The 15,620-nt window shown below is 40.7% G+C and overlaps 1 long non-coding RNA gene across 1 annotated transcript; it reads right to left on the minus strand.

The window, feature by feature from the left end:
- Position 1: 1 nt before the first annotated feature.
- LOC140226614 (uncharacterized) lies at positions 2–1,681 on the minus strand. The gene is made up of 3 exons (XR_011900990.1): positions 1,642–1,681; positions 484–658; positions 2–197 (listed from the first exon to the last, which is right to left on the minus strand). It is a non-coding gene; the product is annotated as an uncharacterized lncRNA (long non-coding RNA).
- Positions 1,682–15,620: the final 13,939 nt, after the last annotated feature.

Here is a 15,620-nt window from a genome sequence, read left to right on the forward strand (position 1 = left end):
GTAAACCCAGATTGGTCCAGATCCCTGCCCAAAGTGCGCTGACCTATAACTAGCTGAGGCCGATGAGTAGCCGAGATCTCTGCACACCACGTGCGCGTCTCTCATATCCCAGTAAGATTCACACACCGTGCCCCACTGCCCGTTACATGATATCTCAACTCGGCCTTCATTTTGGGTTGATCCACCAACCAGCCTCACTGTAATAACATGAGATAAAAAGATAAATAGATAGATAAATGGTAATGTCAAAATCACATGATTGGCAACCAAAAGGTTGAATTGTAATATGAGTTAAATAAGTCATTGCATGACATGGTTTGATACACACGACTATTTGTAAATAACTACAAATGAACACAACACTCGAAACCAAACAAAACCCTTGACACACACAAAACTTGAATAGGCCCTATATCATTTTACAGCAATCCAATGCAGGCTTAACATATTCATTCATTTGCGAATATCTTCATATTCACACACAATAATCTGAGGTTTGGTGTTCCAAGTGTGTCGTGTGTCTTCAGGTCGATGTTTAGCAGTGACATCTCATAGATCACAAACGACGCCTCTGACACGAACAAACAGAGAGGTCTTCTTGAAAGTACGGCAACACGTCAAAACTCCATGTAGTTAACATTAACATTCTGACACCGTCCTGAAATGAGAATGAATAACGTTAGACATTTAAATTGAAATAACAAAGTGAAATAGTAATCTCTTAATTGTTCTCTTCTCTATAAAACTAACTTTTTACAGACCCAATGTCGTATGAATGATTGTGAGAACTTACCGGTAGGCGGTAGATCTACATTACAATTAAAAGTTTCCTTTACGCCCATGATAAACCCAATAACAATAAATCCTACAAAGGTAATGTTACTGTCTAAAATAATAGTCAAACCACATCCCTTGCAGTAAAGCATGATTTTCGTTTTTGTTTCATTTCGCTTTGATCAAGACACAATGAAATCAACTGAACGTAGTGTTTTGTAACTTGCACATGCTGAGCCTGTAAACAACATAGGGCCTAACGTGTTAGGCCTACTAGAGAACTATTTACGCTATAGATTCTAGTGTACTGGCAACCCCTTACCAAGCAATAATCAACCTTTTAATACACTATCAACAGGGGCTTACTTTACAATCCCCTTATTAGATTTACACGTTTATTTTCTCACGCCTACACCCTCATGATCACGACAGCATTTCAATGAACCTTATACCTTCAATCCCAATAGTTTACACGTTCACTAAACCTCATTATTTTTTCCAAACCTGCCATCAACTTTGGTCTACATTATCCCACCGAAGTTCTTTCGCCCAAGCGTCTTGCAGCCGACATACATACACTACGCGCACAAAACTATGCAACATACGGTACACTGCGCGACGTGTCACTGTGGATGAAATACTACACTAGGCCTAGTGGAAATGCAACTACAATCCCACTATAGGACCCTAGCTGCAGCAGGAGCCGGCAACTGACAGCTAAAATCATATCCTAAAAATAAGCATTGCTTAGCATCATCGCCCTCAAACATTATACAATGAACATACACTGGTAATAATAATCTTAATTGCCATTATAATACCCCGAAATACAGCTTTAAATATCACTTTACAATAGGCTCGACTCACCATCCTGCTAGGATCTGGGCTTAGCTAGCAGCAGCTTCTCTGGCTAGTCTAGCTTCTCATCATCAATGATCATCGTACACTCCATAGATAGATGGCCAACTCTCGGTCGAAAAGTGAAACGCTGGGAGGAGTGCGCCAACTAGCGTTCAGCGGGGATATACTTCAGCGGGTGAAGTTTTCAGGCCATGTACTATGCAGGTGCCTGTATGAGCATGCACTTTCGCGATATGTTTGTATGAGACCAAAGACAGGCTATTGAAGAAAAATTTCTCCAGAAAATTCTTTCTTTATTTAATAAAGAAAGAATTTTCTGGAGATCTAGAGAATCATGAATAAATATAGGAATTGGTGCAGTGCATTAAAGGACAAGTTCACCTTCATAAACATAAGGATTGAGAGAATGTAGCAATATTAGTAGAACACATCATTGAAAGTTTGAGGAAAATCAGGCAATCCGTTCAAAAGTTATGAATTTTTGAAGTTTTTGTGCAGTACCCGCTGGATGAGAAGACTACTGCTGTGTATGAATAACTTAGATGTCACATGCGTACAACAATATAAGGAAAATATAAAAAGAATTTCACAAAATTCCATCTTTTGAAAAAAAGTACACATTACCCTGACTCCTTACCGACACATGTTATAGGTAATATTATTCCCCCTGCCTTTAGAAAGAGACAAGTCAAGTGCTCTTTTATTATGCGAAAAAAGTGAAAATATGTTGAATTTCTTTTACATTTTCTTTATACTGTTGTACGCATAATTATGACTCACAAGCTGTCGTAGTCTCCTCATCCAGCGGTTCCAACACAAAAATTTAAAAAATTCATAACTTTTGCATCGATTGTCCAATTTTCCTCAAACTTTCACTGATGTGTTCTACTAATATTGTTGCATTTTCTCAATCCTTATGTTTATGAAGGTGAACTTGTCCTTTAATCTGCACCAATAGCTACACCAAACCATCAACCATTCATCATTATTTCGATTTACAAGTTTCCAAGTTGGGTTGTATGTATATAGGTTCCTATATAGTAGCACCGACGTAGCCAGGTTAGGGGGAGGGTATTGGAGGAGGATGTTCCCCCCCCCCCCCTAACACACACACACACACACACACACACACACACACACAGAGTGAGAACTTTTTTACACTTTGATGTTGTAAACGGTGCAATTTGATGCATTTTTGCGTGTTTTATCAATTCAAGACGGTCCCACTGGTTTAAGAAGGTAGCAGTATTTTGATATAGATTAGGCCTATTATTGAACAATTTGCCCCCAAAATGTTATCATAAATAAATTTCTTGTATTTAGATGAATATCACGTTCAACCAAAAAAAAAAAAAGAAAAAAAAAGAATGAAAACGAGGGTGTAAGAGAGGGCAACGGCGTAAATCCGTCCTGAGGAGTGGGGGGGATGGTCACCATCACCACGATTACAAGCCCATCGGACCGGCGCAGCCTTGGGGAGGGGGGGGGGGGGGGGGGGGGGGAGAAGCTTGGTGCCCCCCCCCACCCCCCCCCCTCACACTTTATACAGGGATCGGATGTCCCACTCTTTTGCATGAAATATAATGTGGAGGAAAGTGGCAGCAAAAATATGAAGACAAAGTTCTTGTTGCCTTTTTTTTTTTTTTTTTGCTTATCAGATGACTTTCGGCGGAAAATCAGACCTTAAGAGTATGAAAACATTTTTTTTTTTAATATATGTGAGAGGGAGCGGAACGACCGAACGGAGGGAGGGTGTGTATGGGGAGTGGTAGCCTTCTCCCACACGAGGAAGATTTTGCATTTTCAGCCCTGAAATTCAGCGATCTGGTGCACACTTTTGGTACAAAATGTGTTTTCTTTTCTAAAAAAAAAAACAATAAGAAAATGAAATATTCATAATTTATTATTGAATGACTAAATCGTGGTATTTCAGCTCTTGCTCCGCATGTGCGACATCACTATGAAGGCCTTCTAAATAGTGGGGCCTATAATTCACCGGCGTAGACAGGATTTGATCTAAGGAGAGGCGGTTATGTGAGGGAGCGAAGCAAACGAGGGGGGGGGGGGGGGAGGTATGGTAGGGGGGTTTCCCCCTCCCGCGGTGAAATCTTTTTGCATTGAAAATTTTGACATTTTACAGTCCCAAAACTGCCGTTTGTAGCTATATTCTTCGCTTTGGAAATTAAGGGAGGGGCACACCGGGCGCAACTGCTGTCAATCACTAGCAGCAACATCAGGAGAATGGCATAGCGATTAAATGCGAGCGAGCTTGAAAATTTTGACATTTTACAGTCTAAAAACTGCCGTTTGAAGCTATACTTTTTCGATTTGGAAATTAAGGGGGACCGCACCGGGCGCAACTGCTGTCAATCACTGGCAGCAACATCAGGAGAATGGCATAGCGGTTAAATGCGAGCGAGCGGAGCGAGCGAGCTTCAAAATTTTGACATTTTACAGTCCAAAGACTGCCGTTTGTGGCTGTATTTTTTCGCTTTGGAAATTAAGGGGGGGGGGGCACACCGGGCGCAACTGCCGGCAATTACTGGCAGCAATATCAGGAGAGTGGCATAACGATTAAATGCAAGCGAGCGAAGCGAGTGAGCTTGAAAATGTTGATATTTTACAGTCCCCAAAACTGCCGTTTGTAGCTATACTTTTTCGCTTTGGAAATTAAGGGGGCGCACCGGGCGAAAACTGCTGGCAATTACTGGCAGCAAAATCAGGAGAATGGAATAATGATCAAATGCGAGCGAGCGAAGCGAGCGACTTCAAAATTTTGACATTTTACAGTCCAAAGACTGCCGTTTGTGGCTGTATTTTTTCGCTTTGGAAATTAAGGGGGGCACACCGGGCGCAACTGCCGGCAATTACTGGCAGCAATATCAGGAGAGTGGCATAACGATTAAATGCGAGCGAGCGAAGCGAGTGAGCTTGAAAATGTTGATATTTTACAGTCCCCAAAACTGCCGTTTGTAGCTATACTTTTCCGCTTTGGAAATTAAGGGGGCGCACCGGGCGAAAACTGCTGGCAATTACTGGCAGCAAAATCAGGAGAATGGAATAATGATCAAATGCGAGCGAGAGAAGCGAGCGAGCTTCAAAATTTTGACATTTTGCAGTCCAAAGACTGTCGTTTGTCGCTGTATTTTTTTCGCTTTGGAAATTAAGGGGGGCACACCGGGCGCAACTGCCGGCAATTACTGGCAGCAACATCAGGAGAGTGGCATAACGATTAAATGCGAGCGAGCGACCGGTAAGCGAGTGAGCTTGAAAATGTTGATATTTTACAGTCCCCCAAACTGCCGTTTGTAGCTATACTTTTTCGCTTTGGAAATTAAGAGGGCGCACCGGGCGAAAATTGCTGGCAATTACTGGCAGCAAAATCAGGAGAATGGAATAATGCGTATCCGGGCAATTACCCCGAGAGGGCAATTACCCCCCGGCTAAATACTGGTTAGTGGTAAGTTTAGAGAAACGATTAGGGTTAGGGTTAGGGTTAGGGTTAGGAGTTTGAGTTAGGGATAGGATTAGGTTCAGGATTAGGATTAGGATTAGGGCCAGGGGAAGGGTGCGGGGTAATTGCCCAGGGGGTAATTGCCCTAGACCCGGAATAATGATCAAATGCGAGCGAGCGAAGCGAGCGAGCTTCAAAATTTTGACATTTTACAGTCCAAAGACTGCCGTTTGTCGCTGTATTTTTTTCGCTTTGGAAATTAAGGGGAGCACACCGGGCGCAACTGCCGGCAATTACTGGCAGCAACATCAGGAGAATGGCATAACGATTAAATGCGAGCGAGCGAAGCGAGTGAGCTTGAAAATTTTGATATTTTACAGTCCCAAAAAGTGTCCTTTGTGGCTGTATTTTTTCGCTTTGGAAATGAAGGGGGCGCACCGGGCGAAAATTGCTGGCAATTACTGGCAGCAACATCAGGAGAATGGCATAATGATTAAATGCTAGTGAGCGAAGCGAATGAGCTTAAAATTTTGGACATTTTACAGTCCAAAAAAACTGTCGTTTGTGGCTTTTTTTTCGCTTTGGAAATTAAGGGGGCGCACAGGGCGAAAACTACTGGCAATTACTGGCAGCAGCATCAGGAGAATGGCATAATAATTGAATGCGAGCGAGCGAAGCGACCGAGCTTCAAAATTTTGACATTTTACAGTCCCCAAAACTGCCGTTTGTAGCTATATTTTTCGCTTTGGAAATTAAGGGGGGGGGGGCGCACCGCGCGAAAACTGCTGGCAATTATTGGCAGCAAAATCAATAGAATGGAATAAGGATCAAATGCGAGCGAGCGAGGCGAGGGAGCTTCAAAATTTTGACATTTTACAGTCCAAAGACTGCCGTTTGTCGCTGTATTTTTTTCGCTTTGGAAATTAAGGGGCGGGGGGGGGGACACCGGGCGCAACTGCCGGCACTGGCAGCAACATCAGGAGAATGTTATAATGATTTAATGCGAGCGAGCGAAGCGAGTGAGCTTGAAAATTTTTGATATTTTACAGTCCCCAAAACTGTCCTTTATGGCTGTATATATATATACATGTATATATATATATATATATATATGAATATATTCATATATATATATATATATATTTTTTTTTTTTTTGCTTTGGAAATTAAGGGGGGGGGGGGGGCGCACCGGGCGAAAACTGCTGGCAATTACTTGCAGCAAAATCAATAGAATGGAATAATGATCAAATGCAAGCGAGCGAAGCGAGCGAGCTTCAAAATTTTGACATTTTACAGTCCAAAGACTGCCGTTTGTCGCTGTATTTTTTTTTTTCGCTTTGGAAATTAAGTGGGGGGGGGGGGGGACACACCGGGCGAAAACTGCTGGCAATTACTGGCAGCAACATCAGGAAAATGGCATAATGATTAAATGCGAGCGAGCGAAGCGAGTGAACTTAAAAATTTTGGCATTTTACAGTCCCCAAAACTGTCGTTTGTGGCTGTTTTTTTTTTTCCGCTTTGGAAATTAAGGGGGCGCACCGGGCGCAACTGCTGTCAGTCAGTGGCAGCAACATTAGGAGAACGGCATAGCGGTTAAATGCGAGCGAGCGGAGCGAGCGAGCTTTAAGATTTTTACATTTTACACTCAAAAAACTGCCGTTTGTAGCTATATTTTTCGCTTTTGTTTGTCCCACTTTTATGGGGGAACCATTCCCCCCCCCCTCCATCGACGCCTCTGCTAATAAGGGTGCTTTTGTTAAGTGAAAGATCTGCTACACACCCTTTGATAAATTAGGGAAATATTCGTGAATGTCAAAAGTGTACAAAGTTTATCGAAAGGGATCCTGTATAGCGCAGCTTTTGCATGTTTATGATTGCAATGCAACGATCTGGTGCATAGTTCTGGCGATATTTGGACAATTTTCCATTTAGAAAGTTCGAGATTTGTCCATCTCCGGAATTGCTTGGGGGATAAATGATTTGTCTGCCTAAACACTTCCGTAGGGGTGGGGCAAATGCCCCTTTGCCCCCCCCCCCCACCCATAGATTCGACGCCAATGATCTTCCCTGGGTATGCCCATAGATGTATCCTGACTGAGTCATCCGTCACTGTCGTTTCTCAGGAATGATTCAGGAAATGGAAGGGGTTCACCTTTTATATAGTTTTTTTGTTTGTTTTTTTTTTTTTTTCTTTTCGTACATATTTTGCAGATGGTCCCCAGTTACTCGCGTCATAGCATGTTTACATGTAGGCCTATACTATTTGACGTTGTCAACGTCTGAGCCACACCTTACAGTGCATGTCGATTTTACTTTCTTCGCGAGCGAGCGAAGCGAGCGAGCGCTTGAGAAAATTATACATGTTCCTACAAGATAGAATACTGTTCAGCTCTGTTACCTGTCTGAAGGCCGGCGTACAAACGTCATGCAATACGCCAAAATTGACACAATCACATTTCTGCTTCCTCCATTTTTTTCCTCAAAATTCAGGGGGGATAATTGTACAGGCCATCCCCCCCTCCTCCATTTCAGGGGGGGGGGGGGGGGATATATCCCCCCCATCCCCCCCCCCCCGGGATTTACGCCCATGAGAGAGGGGAATATCTTCTCCAACAGGAGGATTTTACATTTTCAGACCTGAAATTCAGCGATCTGGTGCAAATTATAAACCATTGATGAAATACTTACAATTTTTCCCGAAAAAAATTAATAAATGATGCAAGTAAATAAGGTTTTTTCAAGGAAGTGTTAAAAGCTACATCACGAAATTTGGCTTTTATTCCGCGTGTGCATCATCAATGTGTATGTTAAGATCTAGATGGGGGAGGGTGTGGGAAGGGGTGCCCCCTCCCACATATTCCGACGGAGATTTTGCGTTTTAAGAATTGAAATGAAGTGATCTGGGCACATTTTTTTTTTTGTGTGTGTGTGAAAAATTCGGAAATTGCCATGAAGGGGACCAAGCAATGAGTAGGTGGCAAGATACGTCTCCCATATTCGAGGGAGCTTTTTAATTTGAACTGAAAATCAACGATCTGGCGCACACTATTTTGCTGGAATATCTTGAATTGTCAATCAGAGAAGTGTAGCAAGTAGGCCTTTGTGGAAGGAGACAAAGGAGGAGGATGTGGGAAGGGATAAGCCTTATTCCACCTCCTATCAACACGAGGGAGACTAATTGCAGTTAAACGTTCTGATGCACACATTTTGTCGCATTTGGAAAAATCTCAATGTTCAAAGTGTGGCCATATACAGTGGGGGGGGGGGGGATGATTCATGACAGTCACCATCACATACAATCACGATTACAAGCCCATAACCGGACTGGCGCAATTATAGTTGGGGTGGGGGCTTGGGGAGCTTGGTGGGGAGCTGCCCCCCCCCCCCCCCTTTTTTCAGAAGACAAAGGGATTGAATGTTTGCATCCCCGACATTTTTTTTTTTTTTTTGATGGAACATAAGATGGGAGGGTTATCAGCCGACCTTCGGCCGAAAATTGCACGTCAAAAATATCAACACCTTTTTGTTGCTGTTTCGCTCTTCTTTTGTTTTCATTTTGAAAAACGATTTTGACGCCCTCACTTTTTAAAACATAGCCTCGCCCTGCAAAATGCAAAAATAAAATCAATGAAATAGTAATATGGATTTTAATTTCTTTGTATGTAATAATTTCCTTATACCTCCTGCGTTTCTGAATTTTCTTCATTTAAGTCAATTAAAGTAATCATTCCCAGGGGCATCGTTCAGTTTAATTGATGGGAGTGGACAAAAACATTTTAAAAAATCGGCGCGAGAGAGCGGAGTGACCGAGAGGGCGAAGGGAATGGAAGGGACAAGGGAGTCGATCCGTTTTCACGACTGGGGGAGGGGAACTTAGAGTTCTCTACAAGGGTGTGGGAGAGGGGCCTCCCACGCTAGGAAGATTTTGGATTTTTAGACCTGAAATTCAGCGATCTGATGTACACTTTTGGTGAAATTTTGGATTTTTTCTATGAAAAGGAAGAAAAAGAAATATTCACAGATAATTGAATGACTTAATTGTGGGTATCTCGTAATATCTCGTACCGGCCTACTAATGATACGTGGAAGTTGTCAGGGAAAAGGGGACGATGTGGGAATTAAGGGGCAACCCCCTCCCTAACGGAACGTTTGCATTTTACGATTGACATAGAATGATGCGCACTTTTTTTGAATCATTCGGAAAATAATTGTCAATCCCCAAAGTGCTCACAGAGTCTAAATCAATGCATAACCAACAGCGATCGAGCGGGGGAATGGTAAATCAAACGAGGATTAGGGAACTATATATATTTGATAGAATAACTAAACTATTGAAGACATGGATCTAATGCAAACTTCAATAAAACATTTTGGAATCTGTCAATGTAAATGTGCCAGGAAACGGACCGAATTGAAGCGGGGGAGGATGTGAGAGGGGGATACCCCTCCCACGCGGGAGAGATTTTGCTATTTAGAATTGAAATTTAACGATCTGCTGCACACTTTGAGTGAAAACTATAATCTTAATCAGAGGTTGAAAGGGAGCGGCTTATTATATTCATGCACACATGCTTACAGTGGTAGGGCCCTATACACGCAATTTTTCACCCCCCCGCCTTTCAAATCCCCGGTCCAAATCTTTGGGGGGGGGGGGGGGGGAGTGCAACTTTCTCAATCCCCCCCCCCCTTGGCTATACGCCGGTGCTTAGTAGTCAAATAATTCACTCTACTTGTCAAGTATTCAGTTGAATAAAGAACCTAGGAATGTAAAACTCTAAATTAATATTGTGTATTGCCATAATTTCATTGTGGTTGTTTCAATCAAGAAAATCCAAATAAGCGGAATTCCATTTTATATCTAACCCATCTCTCTGTTCTGTAAATGCAGTGTTGAATAGCAGTCACTGTTGTGCATAATTATATGTAGCCTGAATGATCCGGGAAAGTTGTGAAAGCTCTCTTGAGAACTTTTGATTGAATACAAGTATAAAATTATAGTCATGATGACAAGCTGTGATATTATTAGCTGCTAAAGATCTGTTTATTTTGTTCCTGTATATAAATATTTTTCCTTTAAAGAAAATGGCGAAAAATTAAAGTGAACGTGTAATGTGTCTGAGAAACTTTTGTAACTGAATTCGAAATTTTAACCTACAAGAGGTACCCGTAAAAATATGTTTTAAACCCTTTTTTATCAATTCAAACCTTTATTTTTGATTGCTTAAATTCAAAATGTAATAAGCCTTATAAGAATTGTAGCATGATTTTCAAGCGAGGTTATATAGCCATGCTTACTACAAAAATTAAACATTTCAGCGAACATGTCAAGTTGACGGAAATTCTTGCCATTTTCCTAAGGAGAAAAAATACCCTCATAGTTTTAGAGAAAATATGATATAACAGTGGATTCTTTGACTAGTTTTCACTCCAGAAATGTATATTTTCCTTCACATAAAGAGGTAATAATTTGAAAGTAAGAGCGCTGAAAAGGCCTATAATTCTAAAATTCCTAGGTTTACAGAAGCCTGGCAGACGTCTAGTCTGACCAATAGATGGATTTCAGTGCTTCCGACCCAGGTTCGATTATCCCCGCTCACCGCTAGAGGGCGGCAGCCACTTGCGTCTCATCAGCGACCGCGTAAAATCTGGGGTGGTATTCTGTAAGGATCCTAGGACAGCTCTCGCTCCTAAATACGCGATTGGTATTCTGTAACACCGCGCGTAGGAGGAGAAATAGGATAGTGACGTCAGGGATCCTTATTTCTCTCCCAGCTTAGGATAGGGGCGTAACATGATATGTTAATTAGATATAATTAGATGTTAATGAGATCTTAAGATAAGTGGTATTCTGTAAGCAGAAGTAGGATCAAGTTTAGGAGCAAAAATAAGGATAGCCTCTAGGCAATCTTTCTCTGGCGCTTTATGCCGGGCTATTGCGTATATAGGCCATACTGACGACCTACTGTCTCTTATTTTGTATTTTCATGAACAAGAAAATAAATACATGAATCGTATAACAGAGTTATCTGCTCCTCTCATACTGAGGATTCTAAAGCTGCAGTCTATAATGTTCGAAACAATTGTATTCTTTATCTAGCTGGTATGTGTTTATTTGTTTGTTGTTCGCCATTTTCAATTCAATTCAGACTTCATTTTATTCGGCTCAAAATAAATCAAAAGTATATTATGTACACAATAACAACAAAAGCTATCATTATAATCATTAATATTGTAACAATGATAATCATTATTGATATTATCATTATTATTATCATTTTCATTATTATTGTTATTATTATTATTACAATTATAATAATAATAATAATAATTATTATTATTATTATTTTTAATTATTGTCATTATTGTTGTTATCATTATTATTATGCTCAGCGTCGGCCCGAACGTCATGCGGACGCAGTGCAAGTAGCCTACCTTCGCCGCCCACATTACGTGACCCTCGAAGTCGTTGCTATGAAGATCTAGTAACCAAAGAAAAAGAAACGTACGCAGTGCGCTTCTAGGTCGCGTGTAGAATATGAAAAGTACTAGTAACTCAACGATCCATACGCACACATTATTGTTAAGACGTACGTATAGTGTGTGACGCAACCCGGTGACCTAACAGTCTATGTGCATGGGTTAACTTTTTTTTCTTCAAAATCTAGTGAACATACGTGTTTATACAAGGATATCATGGAGCTATAGTAGCTCCATGTTTATATATTTGTTTAATCTATCAGTAGTCTCCTTTATTTATTCTGTTATCATTGCCCAGCATGTAAGTCTATACTACCATAAAGACAGGGGAGAGCAAGCGGGGTGAATTAAGTGGGACAAAAAATTGTGATTTGATGAATTTTCTCGAATAACTTTCTGATATTTAGAATGGGGCACACAAGTTAAATCGGACCCAAAGACTTTTGATGCTAGCCGCATAACGGGTTGCTACGCTATATTCCTGTAAGTGTCGTATTTGTGTTGTCGTTGTTTGTTTGTTTTTCCTGGGAGAAATGGAACATTGGTTTGGTTTAAGTGGGACAAACAGTAACTATAAGCAAGACATTATTATTACAAGCATATCGATCACAGAATAATGTGAGCGCATGTGTGTGTGTGTGTGTGTGCATCTATTATTATTATTATTATTTCTTATATTTAAGAAAATCTTATATATTTTATAATAACTTTGAATTAAGGGCGAAGTTTGGCATGCAGTGATGATATCCCAGTTTACCCCAACATCCTCCAAAAGTTCAAAGTTTGAGCTAATTTCTGCAAAAACTTTCAATGCAAATTAATAAAACTCGTAAGGTGTACATTTATTATGGTGGGCTAAGTGTGTGCTAAAGCTTTGATAATCGAAATTGTATTCTTAACTGTAAAATTAGACTGACAATACATTTTTAACTCCTCGCACAGTAGAGCTGCGTGAAGCGCACTCTTGAGCAATGTAGATCTTGGGCGCGCATTGCGTAAAATTAGCCAGATGATTGGCTTATAGATTCTGCGTCGGGCGTGTCCTGTCTTTCCTCATTAATATTCATTATTCATGAATGACTGTCCTAGGATAGGCTTAGGACAGGCTTACAGAATACCGATTTTGCCTGTCCTAAGGGTATCCTATTTTCTGTCCTACGCGCGCTCCTAGGATCGAAATAAGGATCGCGCTTACAGAATACCACCCCGGGAGAGCAGAGTTGACCAACTTTATGAGTGTACGATCTTTGCTTCTATACTCTGTGCATGCTTGCTGCTAGCTAGCTGCTGCTGCTACTAGCTAGCTAGCTATAGCGAGCATACTAGCATCCGATGCATGCAGAAGGTGATATAGTACCCCCCCTCCCACATTATCTTACAGACCTTCATACAATCATAATACTACAATGTAGTATAAGTCCCAAGTCCATTACAGTCCATCACATTCGAGGGGGGAAAAAAAGAAGTCACACCAATATTCTTATTTATTTTTCAAATGTACTGTGAATATCATCCATGGTGATACACAACTGTAATACAAATCAAAAAAGTATACAGAATTAAATTCTGCAAATTTTGCATGATTGCTACAAGTTTATCATTACACGTAACAAGTGCATGGTTTTCAAAGATTAATGACCACATTATGGCTTGGGTCGTTCTCAAATTCAGGGTTTCATGATGTTGTTAATAACCGCAATGGGAAGACTTGATAGTTGAAATATTATGGAAAAAAGACAAATACGCCTATACGCTACCAACTTAAAATACATAATACATGCATTACATTAATGGAACATTTATTTTACATAATACATAAATATTACATAATTTATACAAACAAGTCCTATAGAGCATATATAGGCCTATAGGTACGAGTATGATAACATTGACAGGTTCATTTACAAAACATTAAACCAGGTATTTCACTTGCGTTACAAATTTGCACAGGTTAGTGAGTGCAAAGTCCCATAAAACGTATACATGCTTGTGTTAGGGTTTATTCTCTGTTGCACAGACAGATGACGTATACCGCAATAGCTATGTGTAGAAAGTCCTAAAGGCGTTCTTTTCAAACTGAGGTTGTCGATGGGTCAAACGAGAAGTTCCATTATGCAGCCTATGCACACATTTTCCAGTTATGATCATAATGTGACCGTGCATCACAACCCCCCTCGCAAAAAAAAAAAAAAAAAATCGCCGCACCCTGATTTTGCGCGTGGACTAAAAAAAAAAAAAAAAAAAAAAAAAAAAAAAAAAAAAAAAATGAAATGAGTGAACTTATAGTCGACCTCCTTTAATATTTTCTGAGAGAGCAATTCTTCTTTGTAATTACTTTAAAGTTTGAGTTTGTAAAACGAATGTGAAACTGTTTTCAGCAGTTTTTACAGAACACTATTTTTTTTTAGAATGCGCAGTAGAGTATATTATTATAGTAGCTGCGCAATATAAATGCCCTTTATTATTATCATTATTATTATTATTATAGACAGTTATGACTTAGACATGTCGAGACCCTTTTTCATTTCATGAAAACCCTTTACTCACCCTTCACTTTCAACTCTGATAACTTTTGAAAGGATAGTGCTACTGTATCTAAAGTTGTAGTATATGCATCCATGAATAGAATGTGCTTAACCAGTGTGGAAAAAATTTCAGCTTAATCTGATATTTCCTTTATTTTAGTTATCAAAGTTTTAGATCCTGTTTTTTTATCTCATTAATTGCACCTCTTGCAAAATGGTGAGATTAGTAAAGCACTAATAGAACATAAACTTCAAAGATTCTTTTCTCAGTAAAGACTTTTCCAAAGTGTGTACTTTCTGTCCATTATCTAGACATCTAGGTCGGAAAGGAGCAGTTTATACATACATCATAGGCGCCGGAAGTGGGGGGGGGGGGGCAGGAGGGGCGGCCGCCCCCCCCCCCCAATCCAAAAAGTGGGGGGCAAAACGCATTTCCCCCCCCCAAAAAAAAAAAAAAAAAAAAGCTCCCCCCCCCAAAAAAAAAAAAAAAAAACCAAACAAACAAACAAACAAACAAACTTGAATAATGATAAAAATAAATGAATAAACAAAGAAAATGATAATAAATATGTATTTTTTCGAATAAAAGGGAAAAAATATGGCTACAAACGGCAGCTTTTGGACTGTAAAATGTCAAAATTTTCAAGCTCGCTCGCTTCGCTCGTTCGCATCCAGCAGTGAGCCCGGTGCGCCTCCCCCTTAATTTCTAAAGTGAAAAACATAGCTACGACGGCAGTTATTGGACTCTAGAATGTCAAAATTTTCAAGGTCGCTCGCTTCGCTCCCTCGCATTGAATCGTTATGCCATTCTCCTAATGTTGCTGACAGTAATTGCCAGTAGTTGCGCCCGATGCCCCCACCCCTTAATTTCCAAAGCGAAAGATAAATATAGCTACAAACGGGAGTTTTGGGACTGTAAAATGTCAAAATGTTCAGGCTCGCTCGCTTCGCTCGCTCGCACTGAATCGTTATGCCACTCTCCTAATGTTGCTGCCAGTAATTGCCAGCAGTTGCGCCCAATGCCCCCCCCCCCTTAATTTCCAAAGCGAAAGGTATAGTTACAAACAGGAGTTTTTGGACTGTAACATGTCAAAATTTTCAAGTTCGCTCGCTTTGCTCGCTCGCATTGAATCGTTATGCCACTCTCCTAACGTTGCTGCCAGTAATTGCCAGCAGTTGCGCCCGATGCCCCCCCCCCTTAATTTCCAAAGCAAAAGATATAGCTACTAAACGGGAGTTTTGGGACTGTAACATGTCAAAATTTTCAAGCTCGCTCGCTTCGCTCGCTCGCATTGAATCGTTATGCCACTCTTCTAACGTTGCTGCCAGTACTTGAATTGCCAGCAGTTGCGCCCGATGCCCCCCCCCCCCTTAATTTCCAAAGCGAAAGATATAACTACAAACGGGAGTTTTTGAACTGTAAAATGTCAAAATTCTCAAGCTCGCTCGCTTTGCTCGCTCGCATTGAATCGTTATGCCATTCTCCTATAAAATGTTGCTGCCAGTAATTGCCAGCAGTTGCGCCCGAT

The sequence above is a fragment of the Diadema setosum genome, chromosome 3 (assembly GCF_964275005.1).
Source record: "Diadema setosum chromosome 3, eeDiaSeto1, whole genome shotgun sequence".
Classification (NCBI taxonomy): Eukaryota; Metazoa; Echinodermata; class Echinoidea; order Diadematoida; family Diadematidae; genus Diadema; species Diadema setosum.